Source organism: Toxorhynchites rutilus, chromosome 2, assembly GCF_029784135.1.
Source record: "Toxorhynchites rutilus septentrionalis strain SRP chromosome 2, ASM2978413v1, whole genome shotgun sequence".
In the NCBI taxonomy this organism is placed as follows: Eukaryota; Metazoa; Arthropoda; class Insecta; order Diptera; family Culicidae; genus Toxorhynchites; species Toxorhynchites rutilus.
The window spans coordinates 239,775,165-239,798,146 of record NC_073745.1 but is presented as its reverse complement, the minus strand read 5'-3'; the positions used below and the strand labels follow the sequence as shown (position 1 = coordinate 239,798,146).

Sequence of the window (22,982 nt, the reverse complement as noted above, 5' to 3'; positions counted from 1 at the left end):
GAGAACGTGGAAGAATCCGGAACCACATTCTATTCAAAAAGCTACAAAAATACCACTAAAGCAATTACTACCCTTTTCTTTTGTTTATTTAATTATGCAGAAGAAGACATTTATCATTTTTGAACACAAGTCTAAATAGTGAAGATCCACATAAATATAAGCCTAAGTCAAATAAATCTATGACTACAGAAATATATTATAGATAAACATAGAATTTTCTCCTTAGTCGCCTCTTTGTCCGGAACATTGTTTGTAATAACTTTATAGCCAGGTGATGTATATTAAGTATTCTATAGCCATGAGTGCTCTCTTGGTAAGTTCGTGCAGCTGCTGTAGTAAATTGTTCTCATTGGGTGCTAAGCTCTGCTTATGCATAGAAAAAGGAAAGGAGAATGGGCATGTGCATTCGAGGAAGTGAAGCGGGTTTCTTAGAAAGGCATATATGGGGAGCATAATATTAAGATCGTTAATAAATTAATTGCATTTTTTACATAACCAAACAACATGCTCGATATTATGATATCCTGGACCACAATTGAATAAATTGTTAGTAGCGAGACCTACACGATAAAAACGTAAATTGAGTACGAATCGATTGGGCAACATGCAATACAATAACTGATAAATTGCCTATTATCGGTAAATGGAGAATAATTCATTATACGCATCAAGTCACATTGTGAGCTAACGCCCGATTTTAGGCAAAAAGATTGCTCATTGCGTCGGGGAGGAAAGCGAGTGATTAATGCAATCGAAAGAAAACACACCCATTTTAATCGAAAAATTGTTAACTTCCTTTTATTATATTCACTGTTCATGTTTTAAGCAAAAAAAAAAAATGCTGGATGAATTTCCTGTCTAATGATATATAACATAAAATATGTCGCAATAACGTTTCCAAGTAAATATGTATTTGAAAACTCTTAATAAATCGTTACATTTTTCGTAAAGTGACCCCCCCATATAGAAATCAAAGACATAGTCCTATGGCAAAATAAAAAAAAAATTAAAAATGTTCTCAAATGAGAATCAACACTAGGATAGTGCCTCCCCGTTGGTCTCAAACAAAAGTCGAGTACATCGTGAAAATTGTCCAATTTCAAACGTTTATTGCTCAGTCATTTCATGATGGATTGATGAAATTTTTTCGTCAATCGATTTCGGCACTCCATAACAATTTTTTATATTGAAGGAAATAATGTATGTCATGAAACTAACTATCGAACAATTGAAAAATCTCAACCCCTATCCTAACGGAAATACCCACTTCTGATTGGTCGAAATTGACGACACATGCGGCGGGTTCCTAACAGAGACATCTAAACCGAGGTGCAAATATATGCAAGTCGGGGGCATTTTTGTATTACACGTAAGGTGAGTGATACGATTAATTCTAGCAAACAAAATTTAAATTTGGAACTTTATTGTTGGTTGGTTTCATCATATCTCGTTCCACTTCAGTATCTTTTATCTGATACGCACCGTCCAACGACTGTTTACCATCCTTCTGTCATCATCACTCGGTTGTAAACACTGGTGCAGTGAACAAACAATAGCTAACAACCAAACAAAATGCGCATTAAGGGCCTCCAATTCATTAGCATCGAGTTTAACTATGTAATTCTTCAAACATATCCAAAATCAACAGATAGCCTTTTATTTCTATACTTTGTTACTGTCAGCTCCAGTAATCAACGCTCTCGTAACAAAAAGTGGTGGGTGTCAACGTGTTGAAATATGTTAAATGTATCATGATGAAAAATTAAAAAGCAATTCAATATTTTATATTGACACACGTGTAACGTGTGCTGTGTTAACGGGTGAGTCATAAATAGCGTGAATAAATGAAAACACGTTTATAAAAAAGTTTTTTTGAATTCAATTCTTCATTGCATTTTCACAAGATTGTACAATGTGCGTTTGAGGTATGAAACAATGAGACAGATAGTTGCTCTTCATCTTCAATCTTCTACAAGATTCCCGGAAACCTCGCCATCATTGTCTGGACCACCTTGAGGTCCACTGTTTTGGCACATCTGGCGATAAGGGATTTGCCCAAACAAACAATCATAAGCTGTTATTAAACTAGTCAGTTGAATAATGGTCGAACAATAGTTTGAGTGCTCAATAAGACAATATGCTGTACTATACGTTCTATAAAAGACCAATTTGAATTTTTGTTCAACCATGTTTACCTGGATAATATGAAAGAGAAACGATTTGAAAACTTTTTTTCATCTGCAAAGCAACTTTTGTACAACACATGACGGGCTATCAAAATGAGCATTTGCAAAAAAAATATTGTGAAAAATCGATTTTTCAGGCGGAAAACGACCTAGTGCCAAAAAACATTTTTGTATGACAAAAAAAAATTCGAGATAACTGTAAATCTCGACGAGTAATGCAATTTTGAGACGTTTGGCACAATTTTTTTTTAAAAAAAACCTTGAATTTCGGTGATTTTTCTTTTTTCAAAAAAACTCAAATTTTAACGTTTGTGACACTAGTAAATGAAGTCCGAATGAGCTAATATTTTGCTTAGGGTATTCATGATCTTTTTTAATGGAGTAACTTTTTGAAATTCGAGATGACCATTTTCATTGGAACCCTAGTGAACACCCATTGGTTTTTATAAATGAAAATTGCTTCATATGTTGTTTCATATTTCAGGTCACACAACCGCTACCATATACAATTTTATACTTACACATGTGCTAAACGTTTTACTATGCATGATCGGTTATTGATATGAAATTGCACGAAGCAACCAACATTAAAGTTCCAAATTTAAATTTTATTTGCTAGAATTAATCGTATCACTCACCTTACTTGCAATACAAAAATTCCTTCGACTTGCATATGTTCGTATTGCCAGTGCTATTTCCGCTCGGATTAATTGTTCGATAGTTAGTTTCACGACATGTATTATTTTATTCGATGTAAAAAAATGTTATGGAGGGAGCGTTTGAAATTGGACATTTAATTTCTCACGATTTGAACGATTTTTGGTTTTCAATTTGAACCCCCAATATGTTCCCGAAAGTCGTAATCCTACGTCAAAAAAATATTGCTAGATTATATATTATATGAGATGTGTACAGACAAAGTTTGACCTTCATTGATTGATTAATTCGCAAGTTGGGCTCTGTAAGAAACTCAGCCAGATCGCGTTGGGCGATGAACCAGTTAATGTATTTAAAACTCTGAATCAAAACGATAAGCAAGATACCATTGCAAAAACAAGAGCCACAATATGCTTCCGAATTTTGAGTGTGTGAAACCAACGTCAAAATTGACTTTAATCAACTACTTGGTGTTGAACTTCACACCGCATCAGAACGTGGCAAGGTCTGCGATAATTCCAAAACCAAAAGCAAAAACATATGGTTTGACAAGCCATATGTAGTTGTGAACTTAAGGGCAACAATATTATTATTTCAAGCACGATAAATCAATGAGTTTACGTCAAAGTACTCACAGAAATTACCACTGCCTTTAATTCAAGAGCACACGTGTTCTGTGTTAACGTACGCAGTACCTTATTAAACTTGGACGCATTCAATATCTTTGTTTCCGTGTTGTGTTGAGATGTATGCCGTCAATGCACACCATGAGTCTCGTGGTTTTTGCAGGGGTATTCTCTCTGAACAATCGCTTCAATTAATTATCTCTTTGGTTCCTCATCCGGCGATGGGTTAAGAACCCATTGGTGATCGGAAATTTTGACCAGCTGATCGAGCTAAATTTTCACTCTGAATTCATGAGTGCATATGCAGATTATTCCTTCATCGTATACTCTCAACAGAGTTTGTTTTCCTGACTACATCGATTCCTCTGCGCATTTTGATCTGTCCATGAAGCAAAAAATCCATGAAATCCAGATTATCATTGATCGGAGATCGTTCCAAAGATCTTCGATGCAAAGTACCGGCCTATCAATTGTGGTAATATGTGCTTTACCGATGGGTTCTCTATGAACGACGAGCTCACGGGATTTGGAGTGTTCAGCGATTTTTTTTCTAATCCTGTCCAAATAGGGGAAGTAGGGGCATAGTGGTCACCCTAAGGAATATGCCCATTTTCGGCATCCACATACCGCTTCAATTCCCGTTTCTCGAAAAATATTATAATTAAACTCAATTTTATTCAAGATAGTAAGCGGTTTTTATTACGGAAATTGAAAATAGTACACTTTTCATCATTAGAAAAAAAGGTGAAAAAGTAGGTACATGTATGAAATAAGCTTGGCCTATTCACCTAGAGTCTCAATTTAAATTTTGTTATGCATATTAAAACGTAGTGATAATCACATAACGTTCCGCATAATGAGGCTTGGTTTAGTTGGTGTGGTATATTTAGCCACGAAAGGATCCTCTTCAAGAGCAGAATGTGGTGAGGCATATCAGCTCTAGTAAACAAAACATTGTAAGTTGTTATTCACCTATGACCACTTTGCCCCAAAACATCAAAGTAATTTCTATGCTAATTAATCGCTGAGATTAAACATAATATCTGTTCACCTCTCCTAGAATATGTGAACAGTCGTCCATACTGATGATGTGTCCAATATATCAGATTGAATAAACTGAATTTCACGAGAAATTCCTTAGATAACATGCGCACAGAACTACGGCCTAATGGCTATCGAGAGAGCAAGTTTTTTTTTATTTATAATTTGACATGCGACAGCTCTACTGAAGTACAGGGTGGCTCAAAAGTCATTAAATTCTTCAAACATAAGGTGACTATCAGTACGGCATCTATAGTCAATAGTTATACTGCCAAACAAGCAGGTGACCATTTTGCCCCCCATGAACAATTCGCCCCCACTACCCCTACTGTTCGAAAAATGCGCAACTTTTTCATATAAATTTTAACGGCAACAATCTCTGCGTTTGTTTGTGGTCAAGGTTACCACGACATCTAACACGTGTTTGGTGGTGCGAGCTGTGTCTTGTCGCCAGATCGGACTTTGAAAACTCCGTCATGGTCCGTGGGAAGAGAGCCCAATGTGCCAGGAAAAGATGTGTTGACTCGGTTAGGAGCTACAAATCTATGTTTTCCTTAAAGCTATCGATCTTCGTGTGATTGTTCTGAAATCATTATGCCTTCCTTCGCGGGCAATTGGTTTCGTTCTTATTGATAGAATAAGTTGAAATGTAAATACATAATACTTCATCGGTTGAAAAGTCCCGGGATTTTGCAATAGATGGCGCCACTGAAAATTAACAACATTCATTTCGAGAAGTTCATCGGTCACTAGCTTATGTATGACGTTTCATGACATTTCGTTTATTTGTTCACAAATTATAGTTGTTTGTGTGTCACTACCTGAGCAATCGTATAGAAAATGGAAAATGGAGGAATATCTTATTTTGATTAAACATCGATTTTTGATGGGAAAACTACTGAACAATCAAGTAGTTGACGAAATGTTATTCCACTTCCGCTCCTTCGAGAACAACAGTTTACAGTGGTTTAATGAATTTAAAATTAGCCGTACAAGCATCGCAGATGCACATCGCCAAAATAGGCTACGAATCCAGAAATCGTAAAACAAGTACATTGACTCGTTGTGAACGATCTTAAAGTGAAGTTACGCGAGTTAGCTGAGGCCGTAGGCTTTCCAAAAGACCGAGTGGGTTATATTTTGCTCGACATTTTGGACACGAAAAAGCTATCCGCGCGATGTGTGCCGCGTTCGCTGACCATCGACCAAAAATAGCGGCGCGTTGATGATTCAACAACCGGTTTGGCGTTGTTGAAGCGTAATCAAGTGGACCTCTTTCGACATTTTGTGACAATGGATGAAACGTGGATCCATTACCACACTCCTGAGTCCAATAGGTAGTCTGTAGAGTGGCATTGAGGCATATTTCGAAGACCTAGACGTTTCGTACTACAGGGAGGGAATCGAAATGTTGGAAACTCGTTATACCAAGTGTATTGCCCTCGAAAGAAACTATGTTGAGGAATAAATACAGCTTTGCAAAAAAATGTTTTTAATAAAAATCCCGGGACTTTTCAGCCCATGTAGGAGGCTGTCCACATACCACGTGGACAACATTAGGGGGGACAGGGGTTACGAAAATGTCCACGTTTATCCACGGTGAGGGGGAGGGGGTATAGATTACATCCACGTGGACACTAATAAATATTTTGAAAAACAAATATATATCTGTATTCAACAATATATGAAAAATATTCTGCATTGCAAGAAAATTTATCCGCATTTCTGCTGTCTGATAGTACTGCGCGGTGGAAATTCCATATTTCTTTATATCGTTGAGCTGAGTGCGATCGATTTATTTTCATTGATTTTAAAAAATCTTGCGTTATCATTATCGATCAGAATTGGGACACAATTATCTGAAGGATTCAGATGCCACCAAAGCATGTTGGAATGTTCTAATATTGAAAATACACGACATTGTTTTCGATGTTTCGATTCAGTTTCCGCTCTCAATGTAAAAACTGCTTCGTTATGTTATTGTAGAATTCGGACAACAAATTCATACACAGGAACCTATCTTTAGAGAAGTCTTCCTAGAGGCAATGCTCTTCTTCGTTGAATTGTAATATTTTCTGGAATACGATTCTAGTTATTGGGTAGCCCAGCAAGTTTGTGTGCGCAACTGATGATAATCGAATTGAGACGCTGATGAATAAAAATCCTCGGTATACGACACATCAATTAGCAGGTTCCTTACAAGTATCTATGTTCATGAGCACAGGTGAAACTTGATTACGAAACGCTACGATGTATGAGTTCTACGCCTTTTGACCGAAAACATTAAATGGATCGTATCTCCATCAACAACTCGCTTCATAAATGCAATGAAAACTCGCAGTTTGAAGCAAATAGTGTCAGGCGAAGAAAAATATTATCCTTTACAACAATGTTGAGCGAAAAACAAATCTTTGTGGTGAGCAAAATGAACCATCATTAGATATCTCATAAGTTGATCTTCACCTGCAGAAAGTCATTCTTTGTGTCTAGTGAGATAGGAGAAAAATTCTGCATTATAAGCTCCAATCGATAAATTTCAACAAGCACTACTCGTAACTAAACGAATCGAAATCGTCAATCTAGAACAAACGTTCAGAATTGGCCAAGGCGCCCTCTTCCAGAATAATGCCAAACCTCATGTTTTTTTGAAACCCCGCCCAATTTTTTTGAGAGTTTGACTAGGATGTGATAGTCTACCCGCTAATATCAAATATTGTTTTTTAGTGTTTATCACTTGTTTGGACCCCCTTTAAAAAAATATTGGAGGTAAAAATTTTGACTCCGTAGCCACATTGCACAATGGTCCAGGAGATGCATTTAAGTGGAAATTAGCATTTAGAGTTTGACAGTTATTCTCTAGACAAAAACTGTCTTAGACAAAGTTGTTACTCATACATAAAAGCGTTCGTTTTTATGTTGTCAAAAATAGGGTGAACAAAATTGTCGATGAAATAAAAAATCTAACTTTCTTATCTTTCTAGATACAGGTAAACATAGTTCAACAATGTTGTAGCTACAATTATTTGAGATATCTTTGTAAAACAATTTTTTTCTCTATCTCCTGAAATAACCGATATAGCGCCTTTTTTCTAAGTTACGTTAGGGTCACCATGAAAAAAATGTTTTTTGCTCTAACTTTTATATTCCAAATTTTACATACAAACTGTCTTCGAAAGACTTTCAGAACTTACTAATACAAACATTTTTCGATGCGTAACTTGGCAATATCTCAACTTTACTCAAAGTTATTGATATTTCTTCCCAAAAAAACATGCTCTTTTCATTTGTTTGTCATTCTTTCTGGGGCAAACATAAAAAATGTTTGTTGACGGAATTTGAAAGAACAGATTTCACTCTATATAATATTTGATTTTCAAAACTATGTTATTTTTTGTGTTTGAGTAAATTAAAATTGAAATCGTGAGTTTTTGGGTGAAAACCCATCAATAACTTTGAGCAGGATTAAGATATTGACAAATTCTTCATAGTTACTCTAATGTAACTTAGATAGAAGGCGCTAAGAACAACTTTGTGGGAGATATTTATTGTTTAGACAAAAACTGTCTTTGACAAAGTTGTTACATATGATAGAGCGCTCATTTTTATGTTATCAAGAATAGGGTGACTAAAATTATCGATGAAATGAAAAATCTAACTTCCTCATACTTATAGATAGAAATAAACCTAGTTCAACAATGTTGTAGCCCCAGTTATTTTAAACAACTTTGTAGAACAAAGCTTTTTTCTATCTTTTAAAATAATCGATTTAACGTTTTTTTTCTAAGTTGCATTAGGGTGACCATGAAAAAACGTGTTTTTTTGCTTTATCTTTTATGTTTCAAATTTTACATCAAAACTGTCGATACCAACATTTTGCGATGCAGAACATGTCTACATCTTAATCCTACTCAATGTTATTGATGGTTTTTACCCAAAAACTCATGATTTCAATTGTAATTTACTCAAACACAAAAAAATAACATGGTTTTGAAAATCACACATCATGTAGTGAAAGATGCTCTTTCAAATGCCGCCAATAAACTTTGTTTACGTTGGCCCCAGAAAGAATGACAAACAAATGAAAAGAGCGTGTTTTTTGGGAAGAAATATCAATAACTTTGAGTAAAGTTGAGATATTGACAAGTTCTGCATCGAAAAATGTTTGTATTAGTAAGTTCTAAAAGTCTTTCGAAGACAGTTTGCATGTAAAATTTAAAACATAAAAGTTAGAGCGAAAAAAAAACAGTTTTTTTAATGGTGACCCTAACGTAACTTAGAAAAAAGGCGCTATATCTGTTATTTCCAGAGATAGAGATAATCTTTGTTCTACAAAGATATCTCAAATAATTGGAGCTACAACATTGTCGAACTATTTTTACCTCTATCTATAAAGATAAGAAAGTTAGATTTTTTATTTCATCCAAAATGTTGGTCACCCTATTTTTAACAACATAAAAACGAGCACTTTATCATGAGTAACAACTTTGTCTAAGACAGTTTTTGTCTAGAGAATAACTGTCGAGTTCTAAATGCCACATGTCCACTTAAATGCATCTCCTGGACCATTGTGCATTAGTTGCGCGTTCGCTTAGTAAGCGATCGATCATGAGTTCAAAACTCAGGATCCTCAATTGACCATCTTTGTGTTGTCACAAAATAACTACGTCCACGCAACAATTATCAGCGATGGAGATCGACCCACGGTCCAAAATAAGATCGATTCATCCTTACAACTGCTCTGCTCTGCAAGAACCATCGGGCTGTTGTTCTATTAATAACACAACAATGATCATATCAACTGTCTCCGAGGTCCGGTGATCTAGCCGGACAATGGAAGAACATATAGAATACTCTTACGCCTTAATGGCTATTGTGTAATGTACCATATGCAATGGTATAAAAGGAATACTCTTATACCTAATATGGCAACTGTGTAATGCGCTATTTATAGATGCGACAAAAACATGTGACATGTACACGATAAAATGCTAATGAGCCTAAATAAATAAACAAATGAGATAAAAATAAAAGAATTTCGACTTATTGGACACCGTTTTTTGACGAGAAAACAAAGAATTTCTGCGATGATGAATTCTGCAAGTTGCATGAAAAATGACGAAAGATTGTGAAACAAAACGGTGCACATGGAAAAAAAAGAAAATGTATGCCTTGGTATTTTTCGATTTTTCCTTAAAAATCGGCATGATTATTCCAAACAACTCAATATTACCCAATATTTAAAAAGTTGAACGAAGAAAAATCATTGGTAGATGAATCGCGGAAACTTATTATTGAAGCCAAGGCGAGGAAAGATTTTGCAACAGTAAACTGGTTTAAATGGGATGATGAATTTGCGTATCAGCTAAGTGAACGGCATCAGTTATTGGCACTGACATACATCTATTAGTTTGATCGGTAATTTTAGAGATGAACTCGCCAAAACTACATATCACAGCACAACATGTTTATATCCTTATACATGTTATGATTTTCAATCACTGTATTCCTATTACGAAGCACTTGATTTCATTGTCTGATTCTCTCGAAAACTCACAGTTCAGCCAGCTTGCGTCGGTTTATGATAGAAAATGTCCGAGATTAGATTCACATGTGATGTTTTGCTATAACGTAAATATTATGTTTTATAACATGATCACAGGGCTCCACGAGTTGCAAAGCTGTTCAAAGAATTGAGAAAAAATAGCCTTTATTAATTATGTTCACATATTTATAATGTACATACATAGAATAGAAAATAGAAACAAACATAAACTTAAATTTAGGCGCAATTAAACTATTTTTACGATCATTTTTTTCAAGAAATGGAGAATTGTCCACGTGGACAACAGGGGGAGGGGTATAGAAAATGTCCATGCTTGTCCACGGAGGGGGAGGGGGTGTCTGAAATCGTACTTTTTCTGTCCACGTGGTATGGGGACAGCCCTTAGTATATGTGCATACAAATTGCAATGAATTTTCCAAGAAAACATGAAAAAGTATTTTGCGTAATGCTGTTCACTTTTTTCTTTCCAACACTGTAGATCAATAGAGGGCCAACGAAATTAGTTATTAAGGCGCGTCCACATTATGCCGATGATACCGATCGTCCTGTACCAGGCGGCATATTCGGTTCGTTATGTAATGTGGACGCCCCATCGGGTGCACGAAGCCGAAGTCCCATCGGATGCACGAAGCTGTCACGAACACACGAAGCACAATGTCGTCAACGCTAATTTACTTCGATTTGTTTTGGTTCGACTTTCTCGAACCGGACCCACTTGTTTCGGGTTGGGTTCGGTTTGATTCGAGTCGGTTTTCGGCACGTCGGCAAGCCCGGGCGGTATGCCCACATTTAGTCGGCTTTACCGGGCGGCCAAGGCCGATTGGCGTAATGTGGACGCGTCTTTAGAAGTAGCTTCCCTTAAATAAGGTTAAGGCTTTGATTGTTGTCATAAAAAGAACACAATATTTAGTGGCTTATTTAGAAATGCTTTATTCAAATTCACACGAACACTCAAACTTATTTGCTAAATTGTTACAATTACTGAAGCTTAATGTTTACGATTATCTTATACAATGAAAAGATTATAAGAATAGGTCTGGTAGTTTAAACTATTTCTAAACTCCTATGTGAACATTTGTTCTGAAATTTGGAATACTCGTTACCCTAAATACCGAAAATCTAATAAATGGAATGTTAAAGTTTATATGTTCTAAAACCCTAGCCTAGTAAAAATGGAAATGGAAAATTGGATATGGAAAATGGAAAATGGTTTTTTTTTCTTTGAAATACTTGTAACCGGTTATTTTTTTTAACTGATTGATATTGTGACAGAATACAACATAACAATTGTTTCAGATAACTAACAAACTTTGGTAACAAACAGAGCGATACCTGAACGAACGGGTTCCTAACAACTTTTCATAATACAAACATAACCTCAACATAAAGAACATTGAATTGATAACAGTTAACAAATAACAAAAGTCACGCGCTTCCACTCATTCATGTCCCATTCAAAGCATGAATTACAAACAAATTAACAGTGGAGTGTAAACAATCTGTAACACTTACGACAGCTAGTTAACAACATTTTTTTTGCGTGCCTCACTTTTTTTTCCTCCACGTTCTTATGAACTAGATAACAATACAGAGCAGTAACAGGGTAACAACGTTTAACAAATGAATAACAGATAACAAGGGTTAACAGTAACAAATAACAACTTTTTTGATATCTACCTGCGGTGGATATTTCAGCTTTTTGTTTCGAAACCAGTGGCGTCGTGATTACCGTTGATGTAGACGGGAAGTTTCAGAGAGAGCTTATTTTCGAGAAATGGTTTTTGCGCGATAGTTTCGCCTTGTTGTTTTCGGTGCAACCGCAGGGCGGTGGAAATAGTTTAATCTAAACTTAATCTTTTGTCACACGGTTGCAGCAGCAGAGTGGAAAAGTTCTCTTTTCCACGTTTTGTTTTCGATTTGTTTGGTTTAACGAGAAAAGTTCATTGGAGAGTGGCTTTCCGTTCGATACGGTTACATCAACAAACAACTATTCTTAGGGAAAAAGAGCGAACATTATTTGGGGGGTTGGGTTTGAAAAAAAAGTCTTATAGTCTAGTATACAATTATTGTCAATGTCACCGTGGCGAAACTGGTCACCGACATACGTATATAAGGTGCATTCCAGACATTTTGTTAAATATAATACACACTTGAAAGATGAAAAAAATGCATGCGAACGTCACCATATCGCGATTTCACTGACAGCTGTCAAACGATGCCTCGTTTGTTAATTGTAACAAGAACATGCAAACTTAATGATTTTTTTTTAACGAAAACTTAATGGAAACAGAACAGAAACAGTGAATAGGGGGGTGAAACGTAACAGCAAACGTAACGCAAATGTAACGGGAAACAGAAACAGATTAATTTGAAGTTGTCATACGGAGAAGGATAACAGGAGAAAAATCTTCGTAATGGCAGAATTCAAATAGCTAACAAGTCACAGATATTCCAACAAAGAAAACGAATGTAAACAGAAGAAATTTAGTAGCAAAGAAATGAATGAAACGTAACAAAACAAGAAGTAAAACAAAAACCCAACAGAGTTCACACGTCGTTAGGGGACGCAACTGTTTCGAATGTTCAAAATCGGTTCGATGCCCGTTGGAACCGTAACAGGTAACAGGCGGTTCGAGCGAGTATCGAAGGAATTTTGACATTTTCCAAACAAAAACAAGAATAACGAATAAAACATCGAATCGAATCAGTTGCGTGCTCTAACTGTTGGAAACTATAAACAGATGAGAACAAAACAAACAATGGGAACAAAAATTAAAACAAGTAACTGAAGTGTGGATAACAAGGTAACAATTAACATAAGTTAACAGGGAACAAGGTACGGGTAACTTTTAACAGAAGAGAACAAAAACAAAGCAAACAGAAACAAGAACATGCAATACTAGTGCGGATAACGGATAACGGGTTAACGATTAACAAATGCACAGATAACGGGAATCATGGAACAAAAAAAAACAGGTAGGCATAACAGATAACAGTAACAACAATCAAGAACTCCAGGTTCAACAGACAACATTTGAAACGAAAACAGGGATGGGGCAAACGTTTTAGCTGTCAGTGGATGTACTTTTCTGGGCGCGTTGTTGGTGGTGACGTCTTGGGAGCATAGAAACGAGAAAAAACAAATAATAAAGTTAAAAGGCACTCAGTAAAAACCTTAATCTAATCAAAACACAGAGAAGAAGTCATCTGTTCAATGTTTAACCTAACAAAAGAGAAAAAGATTGAAAACTTAACCTATTTTGGTCAGCTGGAAAAGTTCAGCGTAATAGAACAAAAATTTAAACTCACTAAAGCTAAAACAAACCACAATCCGTACCGAAAAGCCACTCGCCATAATGAATTGGAAAAAAATGAACAATTTATGGTTGGAAATTGAAAAACGTCGAAAAACTGTTCGCTGATAGCGAGGATTCTTCCGAAGCTCAGCAAAACACGTACAAACGTCCTTTTTTCTGTGTCGAGCTGTTTCTCTTCCAGGTTCTTTTTGTTTGAACTGCACCGATTCGGCGGAAATCAGGATTGAAATATAGGATTCCGTTGTTCGATTTCTCAGCTATTTTTTGTTGGTTCTGTTGGCGCTCGCTTCGGATGGGAACATTTTGTGTGCGGAGTGCTGCAGTTCTGCCGGGTGCGGAAACGGACTGCAGCCACCAGCTTGATGGCAGTAAATTGAACTGTTGCTGACATTTCACGTATTCCTGCTGCTGCTGGTTGATGCCATATCTTCACATAGCTTCTTCGGGAACGAGTTGGCAGAAGCAGCACCACACCAGGGGCTACAACAATCCGGATCTCATAACATAAAAACGAAAACGATTACGATGCAGAAATCGTTCGCTTTCCCGCCGCTCTTGAAGGTTCCGAGATTCCACACACACGATAACGAACGTCGGAAAACGTCGGAACAGATTAACCCTTTTGTTCGACATGGTTTGATCTATCACCTTTGGGGTGGGTGGCTGTGGCTGTCTTGGTTCTAACTGCTGAGTTGGCACCTTGCGGTGCATTGCGCCCTCCCTCCCCCCATCGGTGTCCATTGCCGGAGGTTGGTTGTGAGTTATGCAGAGAAGATTCTTCAGGTTCACCTACACATCCTATTTCCACTACCCCGCGAGGACAGAGCGTTCCGGAGCTGTCCACAGTCGGAGAGTGGTGTCGTAGTGTCGTACGTTGCCGTGTGTTCCACGGAAGGAGGAAGTTTACCATCCCTTGGCTTGGCCTGGAGGAGGCCCCCCTTTTTGGGCGCATTCTTGAACTGCTGCTGCTGGAGCTGCTTCCCCAGAGGCTTCTCGATGCCGGATCCAGAAAAAAAAACAACCCGAAGTCACGTCAATCATCCTGGAACGAAATGGAGAAGCCGAAATGCACGCGTTAGTTTAAGTAGGTCTTAGGCACCAAAAGGGTGGGAAAGGTGTGTGTGTGTGTGAATGGATGCTGTGTGGAGCTGACATATGTGCAGTGGTGCATTCTTTGCGCTGATTTTGACGAATCAATTTAGAGTATTTCGTTCCATTTAATATTTGAAAGCTAATGTTAGTTTTGCTCCGCGTTAGAAGACCTAACTATTCGTTTCTTGAGCTGTTTTCTTGTGTGTATTGTGTAAAATTGACTTTTGAAAGGATTAATAAGTGAAAAAAAAGTATGAGAAAAAAAAATCAATTTTAAACAATAACTATGTTCTAATCATGAATTTAGTCGATTCGCTTTGCCTAGGAAATGTTTGTAAAATATTGTTTCAGGTGTTTGTTCCGGAGAGCAATCCACAGCTATCCCTCTGCTAACCCTCGGGATTACTGCGGAGGCGGGTATTTTTGCTGATATTATTGGGTTTCGATTAAGCGTGTCAGAGTTTCGTTGGTCAGTGTTGCCGGAATGCGAGAATAAATCAAATTTTCATGTTGATTGTTAACATCTTACAGAAATATTTGTTTTGTGTTTGAAGCGATCATTTTGGAAGCCAGAGTTGGATTCGTCATCGGTTTGAGGTGTTTTAGAATCTAAAAGGTAATTTAGTCGGTCTAAACCAAGGCAATTGAAGTAGAGAATAAAATGATGTGTCAAAATCGCTCATCAAAACAAAAACAGATCCAAGGTCTGTCTCTTTGTCACGTGCTTCACATTTCTCAGGCAATATTTCGAATGTTTATTTGAGGCTACTTGAAACGAAAAACAAGTTGGAGGAAGTATCATTCGTGGTGCTCGATTTCGAATTTAATGCGAAAGGAACAATTGAGTATGGTTCAAATTATTTGAAGTGATATCAGGTACGCCACTGTTGATTGAATTCTTGTTTTTTTCATGAAGTTGTTCTAAAGATATTCTCAAAATATGTCACCACAGATTGTTAATGTTTTTGTTTGTAATATGAACTGAATAAATTGGATCGATTGATAGATTTAACCGACCATGGATTTGGATTGGAGTTTTGAAATCGAAATGTTCGAAGCAGCTTTTGTAGGGTTCAAAATAACTTATATTCAATTTAAATTTACACAACTTCTATAAACCTTGTTAGGCGAGCATATTCATACCTGCGAGTGTTGAATCTTGGATAAACTAACTTGTGGATTTAACAGCATGGATGCCAGGTGTTTTTTTCAGATGTCTTGACATGGTAGGCAAAAATGTCTTAAATGTCTTCTCAATCACAATCACATCACAAAGAAGCTAAAATTCATAACTTGTTTTTGCTTGCTAGATTTACAACGCAACTGCGAACTGAATTTTATGATGATTGATGACGATTGAAATGATGAAATTGTGAAGAAAGGATTAATTGTCGTGAAAAAATCGAGTGAATGACACCGAGGCAAAGTTATCCATTGATTACCAAGGACAAAAGTAAACAAGTAACACTGATAAAAAGTGAGCGATTGACACTAAAAGGATCGAGGGTATTTTCTGAAAGTAGTAGGAATTTTATGGAAATAAAATCTCCCAAAAATCTACATACGCAATCATACTGAAATATCAAAGCATACTTCCTAATGTCTTCAAAATGTCTTCACAAAATCTAATGTTTTAATAGTAAGTCAAATGTCTTTAAAATGAACATATGGCTTCAAACCTTGCATCTTTTCTTGACAGATAAAAAAGCGGGAGAAATTTTTTGGATAAAGTAGGCACTGGAAGTAGTGACTTCTGGTGAGAGTGTAAAAGAATCGATTTATAGGCCGTGATCAACTCTATAGCTATGCGACATGTGTGAATCGATTTCTGAGTTCATAACATGCTTTTCGTCCATAAATTATAAAACTTAAAATCTTCATTGAATTAGTTAGGAGATGATTGTGAATTTTTAACGCTGAAGTTTTCTGATTTTTTACTGGCAAAAGTTGGGTTTGATTAGGTTTAAAAGCAAAGATTGGTTCGAAGGTTAAATAAATCGATACTCTGTAAATGTGAAACCACGTGTTCAAGGAAATAAACTAAAAATATTAATTTATCACATAAAAAAAATAATCAAAATTCATATCGTTAACATGAAAGAAAAAATAAAGCAAAAATAATATAGCAATGCAAATTAAAATTCGGAATGCCAGTCTACATAAATGCGACTCATATCAATCTAAAATTTCAGGTATATTGTTTGGATCCTCGCTCAAATTAAAAAACAAAAAAAAAGAAATAAATGAACTATACTGAAAACGGTCAAATTATATTATAAATGATATTGATTGAGATTAATTTTAAACAAAAAAACAGTTCTACAAAGAATAATAATAATAATACATGGATGGGTTTCACATTCACATTTTTCAAAAAAAATATATCACATTTTTTGTACAACGATCAACTGGATTTGGTTCAAATGAATAATAAAATTTATTATTTTTAATGATGATATGAATACGCAACTTTGAATATTCTACAGTTCGATAATACGTAATTGATTTTGCCGCAAAGGTATGAAAATACAGATTTGCTTTGACTGAAGGGCGGATAGCAGATTATGTTTTGAAGAATACCAAAAGTTGGCAACACTTACTCCGTGAAAAAGGTGTTTGAATTCTTTAACTCCAATAAGACGCAAAAGTTTAAGATGTTGAATTCGATTTGGTCGACTGATGTAATCACGGTTGCAATTGATTTATTACCTTTGAAATTGTTTTATTTTTGTTGCTTTTGCTAACGATGTATTGCCCACTTAGAGTCCGCACGGGTTGTATATTTTGCAGCGGCACGCTCAGTGACCGCTGTAAGTTTTTTTGACCACGGTTTGTTCATAAAGGTGTGTTTTTTGCAATGGTGACAGAAGCGGTGATCTCGAGCAGCGAATCAGAAGTTATTCGTGATGGTCAGGTGCGACAATCGTCAAACAGGTAAATATCGCCAAAATTACCGCGCATGATGTGCTCAGAGTCGCTCGAGCGGCTCAAATGAAATTTCTTAGTGAAACATGTGATCATCAGCTGAATTGGAAAGTGTTGAGAAGCATCGAAGCGATCTGTCAAAAAGTGAAATCGCAATTAAATATGATGCCGCTCGTAGTACCGTTCGAGGAATTCGCCTGCGAGCAGGGTTGGACGTTGCAGGGACGTTGAAGCAGTTTCTAGTGGTCAAAACTCGCGCTCGGAGGTTGTATGACCAGGTTCTGATAAGGTACTACTCGCTCGTAAGGATACCTGCTCATTGACGATGAGATTTACGTGAGAATGGTCTTCACACAGCCACGGAATGAGGAGATGTCCCAGACTGATTGAGGCTCGTGTTCATTGATAAATTTGCTCGGAAGTTCGTGATTTGCTAAAGTATTTGCACCAGTGGAGCAAAAAACTAGTTTTATGTCACAAACAAGACGATAGACTTGAAGTTGTGTAGAGAAGAATGCTCAAGAAAACGCGTGCATCCTTAATAAAAAGCGCAAGAAGAACCTGCCCAGAGCATTTGGGACAATGTTGCCAAAAAGATAGATACTACAAGTGTGTAACGTTTAGAGACGAGATACACAACGAAAGCGCGCAATTATATCAGTAATGAAGAGAAATAGTTTAAATGATACTTTTGTATGAGAGTGCACCAAAAATGATTTTGATTTGATTGGTTAATCTTCTTCGTGTGTCATTCTATCCCTGACATTTAAGTGATTTCCTGCGTGCGGATTCTAAGTGAACAATGCTTTAAGAACACATTTTCAAGCCAGGAAACTGCTTTTAGGTTTGATTCTTGTACCTTCCAGATTAAAATTAACGTCGCACGATAAATAGTTTTGATACTCGAGATGTGTTACGTGTGATCAGTGGGAAGATTGAGAGTTGAATTTGTCCATCGAGAGTGTTATAATATTTGATTGAAATGATATAAAAACTTAATTTTCAGAGTTTCAGGTTAAAGGGTATCTTATTCGATGATTGAAATAGTGCAAATATGAATATAGAATTTAGAATTTAGTTTACTTTTCATGAAACAACGTTTAGACAACTCGATCTCGATTTGATTTAAATTGCATTTTCAGGGAACAGATGAGTTTGAATTTCAGCTGCTAAACGATTTTAATTAGTTCTGAAGTCAGTTTTTCAAACGCGTTCAGGACAGATGTTCAATATATTTTATAAGCTTGATAAGCGAACAAACACGAAACATAATCCATATTTTCCTTTAAACCATTCTAATTTCTTTGTTCAAATTTTGCTTGTGTTCACGTGGTGTATATTTCGTGGAAGAATGAAATTCGAATTCTAATGCTAAACGGCTTCTATTTTTGCTCCTAAAATACTGCACTTCTTCATATGCTTTCAGAACAGAATAAGTGCCACAGTCAATATTCTCTCTCCTTGAAACCGTAGTGGCTGATGAGTTAATGTGACCAGATTTGATTCCCCGTTTTATAATCAAAAAATAAATGAAACAGCTGTTCGGCATTCATTTTATTATTTTTCTATTGAATTTGTGATTCTAGAAACCGATTTTTTTTAAATTTTGTATTATTTCAATTGATATTGTTTCGTGTCCTCACAAGGATCACAATTTGATCCAAAATTTGGAGTTCACAAAAGGTTGGAATAAGTGTTGTGACCTTTACTTGGATTCAATTTTAGATCCTGGTTCGTTTGATTTTTTCTTCGAGTTCCAATGTTTCCATGTGGCCGGATTATAGCGTTCGAAAATGTTATCTTCAAGGAATATTCCTCGGAAAAGCAGGTAACGATCAACTTTATAAATATTCTTCGATTTTAACAGAGGATTTGTTAAAATGCTCCTTCTGAACATTATACCGAAATCGGAAGGGAAAAGATTTGTTAATCCTGAAAGTAGCTCGAGTAGATTTACAAAGAAAAGCCCTTTTTTATGATAAAGCTAATAAATGACTAATTTCTGTTAGGTGCATATTTATGAAAATAGTTTTTTATTTCTTCAATTTAGGATTTTAGTTCATCAGCAGTGTTTGATTTCGGGGACAAATGTTATTTGTTTTTAAATTTCAATATACAATATTTGAATTTATATACATTCCTTTTGAAAATCACTCAATCTCAACCAATGTCAAATCCAATGATGCCTAGGGAAGTCGATATATAGAATACAACATTTTCTGTAATATCTGTTTTGATGATTGTAGAAAAAGTTTCTCTGTAAAAAGCAACTTCGAAATTTGATTTAGCAAAATATTACTGTGATTTGAATTTCAAATATTCATTCTTATTAATATTTTATTGTTTTTGAATCCGTTTTCTTCGAACAAATCATTAGTTGAACGAAAAATCTATTTTGAACGTAATAATGGATTAGAGACATTTGCTCAAGTTGCTTAGGACTTTTAAGATTGTTATTTAACTGAAGGCCACACTTTTGTTCTGGGCACAATTTTTGTAATCCAGCGGAAGCTTTCGAAGCACATCTTTCGACCTCGAATTTCCGAAATTTTTCATTGAGTTTTGAGTCATTTCAGCTGATTTCTGACATAACAAACACTTTAATATGAACCTCTCCGAATCTAGACTTTCAAAACCACGTGTTACTCCTTCGGCCGAACTTTTCTCAGGGCTCTAGCAATTAAGCAATTTGCGTTCGCAGCCTTGAACTCCGTGTTTCGCTTTATGAAGCGAAAATGTTAATGGATTTTTAGGTGGAAAGAAACACATTCAAAACAAGAATTATGAATGAAAATTACCATTTTCTTATCAAATGTGTTTTGAGTAATAGAGTAACAAGATTTTTTGCAAGTGGTGAAAAAACATTAACGAAATTTGGGTCTGATAAAGGTTTTTTTTTATCATGATAAGTTTTAGTGGCAATATCAAGAAAATTATAGAAAAATAATAAAAAGGGTCAGAACTACGCATTTCAAGTAATCAATATAATATCAAGAAAAAATGTTCATTCATATTTTAATAATTTACAGTTGCCTTCGGGCATTCGGGCAGCATTCTCTGATAGAGAATTTTTTGCCTCACAACCACGGATATCGTCACCATATATCGACACTGTACCTCGGTTATCACGGATTTGATCGAACGTTAATGTAGGATTTCTTCTACCGGAGAATTATGAAACGCTGTTTAGATTGTACCAGAAACTTAGAACATGGCCATACGTTTTCGAATTATAACAAACAAATTATTTGGACTCAATTGGGGTCGAATTTGGTTTCCGCGCATCCGGACACTTTGCAATCAAATGGAATGAATCATTGGTGGTCGTCACAAATTTGCGTTCATAAATATTATCGACGAACTTAGCGCGCGAACAAAATCGTATGAAACCTAAACGTTATTTTTCCAATACAATAGTCTAGCCAATATTTTACAAACTTTCGTACATGAGGAACGAAAATATTTATGAAACAAATTCCGGCAAAAGTAGAGATGATTGGATTGAAAAAAAAAACAAACAAACAATAATACAAGATTTGCGGAACTAAAATAAATAAATCTTCTTAATCAATAGTTCTTTTTTCATAGTTTTGATTTTGTGCCAAAAAATCTACAGAAATCATCTTGATTACGATACAAATTTAAGGAAATAAATCGCTTAGAAATAAAAATCATTAGATTTTAAAATAAAGTAAATTAATCGAAAAAGAAATTTAAAAACATATTTTACAAAAAAAAAACTTAATTTAGAAACTTTCTCTACTTTTGCGCTCGACCTTTAACTTATTTTTTGTATTTCTCTCTTCAAACATGATGTCAGTTTTGATGACAACTATTTTTTTTCATTCGCAGAAAAACATTTTACAAACATTTCGCACAATTTTTCCTTTATTGCCTAATTAAATCGTTATCTTCAATGCGAATCTTTTTCTCAATTGTGTGTGTGCGCGCGCGTTAAACGCATATTAACAGACACCTATGTTGTGCACTAGTAGAATGAAATAGATTCAAGCAGAAATTTTGAAAATAACCTACCCTTCAATATGATGCTTGAAAGCGATCCTTCGGATCGGCGGATTACCCGGCCTTCGAGCCCTCTTTTCGAAGAGCTCCCACCACACGAGTCCTTTGCCGGCGTAGGTAAGGCCTCTGTCTCGTTATCAATCAATGTGTTCCACTCAAGCACCCGTTGATGTTTCATTTCCTCCAAACGCACACAATGGCCCACATGTTTATCGATGATTGGTGTCCCTTGGAATCTCACACTGTCAATGACTCATTGATTTATTCCGCCACTTGTTCGATCACCACACAACAACCACTTGGTTTCGTATCACTTTGGTTTTTCAAAATACTTCTTCGTTGTTTTTTGTTTGGAAACAATTCCAAACTAACTGCCCAGCATCCCTCGAGAGGAGCTGCCTCTTCTCGAGGGCGCCTTTTTCCGGGACTACTTGCTGTTCACTAGTCAACTGCCGAATGAACTATGCTTGTCGGATAAGCGGCGCGCTATGCTTTTATAACAGGGATCCAGTCACCAACCATACCACCAGCATGGGAAACATAACTCGCAATCATGCTTTCTCATACACATGCGCATACGCATACATCGGTGCGCAATGCGCCTTTTTGTCCGCGCAAGGATAGCGCACCCCTCCTGGCGAAGAAACAGAGTAAAGTTATGCGTCATCGGTATTGTGTGTGTGTGTTGGTGACTTTCTTTTGTCCGAATCCGTTTCCCCCTGTTTCTAAACAACTCCAACGTGAGGTTCCTTTTGTTCGGCCGTCTAAGATTACGCGCCATGGACCGATAAGGGAGGGAAAAAAATCCGTCGTAAACAAGGAAGGGACTTACCGAAAATTGAAAGGAATCTGGAAAGACGGTTAGAGCCGTGTGTAAGCGCGCGCACGCAGCGAATTGCTTCACACATCATACCGGAGGGGACGTCGTTATTGCGCCATCGCCTGAGAAACTTTCGATTTGAATCGGTTCGATTAAATTATGCAGCTGACAGAGACCGTTTGCCGTAGGGTTGTGTGATTATGGCTTATGAAAACTAGAATCTTGGGAGGGTATCGCTGTGGGAAAATTTTACCCCGGAGAATGTAAATCTGCTGAGGAATTGGTCTTTGTTCGGAAAGATTCCGGTTTTCAAACGGCGGTTATTTTGATGGGTTTTGTTTCGCAGGAGACATATTTTGTTGGACATATTATAGGTCGGAAGAAGATGACCAAGAGAACAAATTCAGGACCGTTTAAACTATACAGAAGATGTGGAAAAATAGTCCACGTCAACTATGTTGAAATATAGTTGAATTCAAAATAAAATGAAAAATATCCATAAGAAGCTGGATTTTATTATTCTATAATAGAGCGATCCGTGAGCATTCATCTTCTCTATCAATGATGTTTAACCGTAAACATCATATACACGTTGAAGACTTTCTCATTCATGAAGCGTTTAGTTCCCTCCCAAACACGTGTTTTTGGAAACTTCGTTAGAGAAATTTTTATTAATTCACTTAGAGTTTACATTAGTCCATTCATCCAACATTTTTCAGCAGTAACAGATGA

General features: G+C 36.2%; 1 long non-coding RNA gene across 1 annotated transcript; it reads right to left on the bottom strand.

Annotated features, from left to right (window-relative positions):
* Positions 1-10,978: 10,978 nt before the first annotated feature.
* Positions 10,979-21,906, bottom strand: LOC129767451 (uncharacterized). The gene is made up of 2 exons (XR_008741521.1): positions 21,443-21,906; positions 10,979-14,432 (listed from the first exon to the last, which is right to left on the bottom strand). It is a non-coding gene; the product is annotated as an uncharacterized LOC129767451 (long non-coding RNA).
* Positions 21,907-22,982: the final 1,076 nt, after the last annotated feature.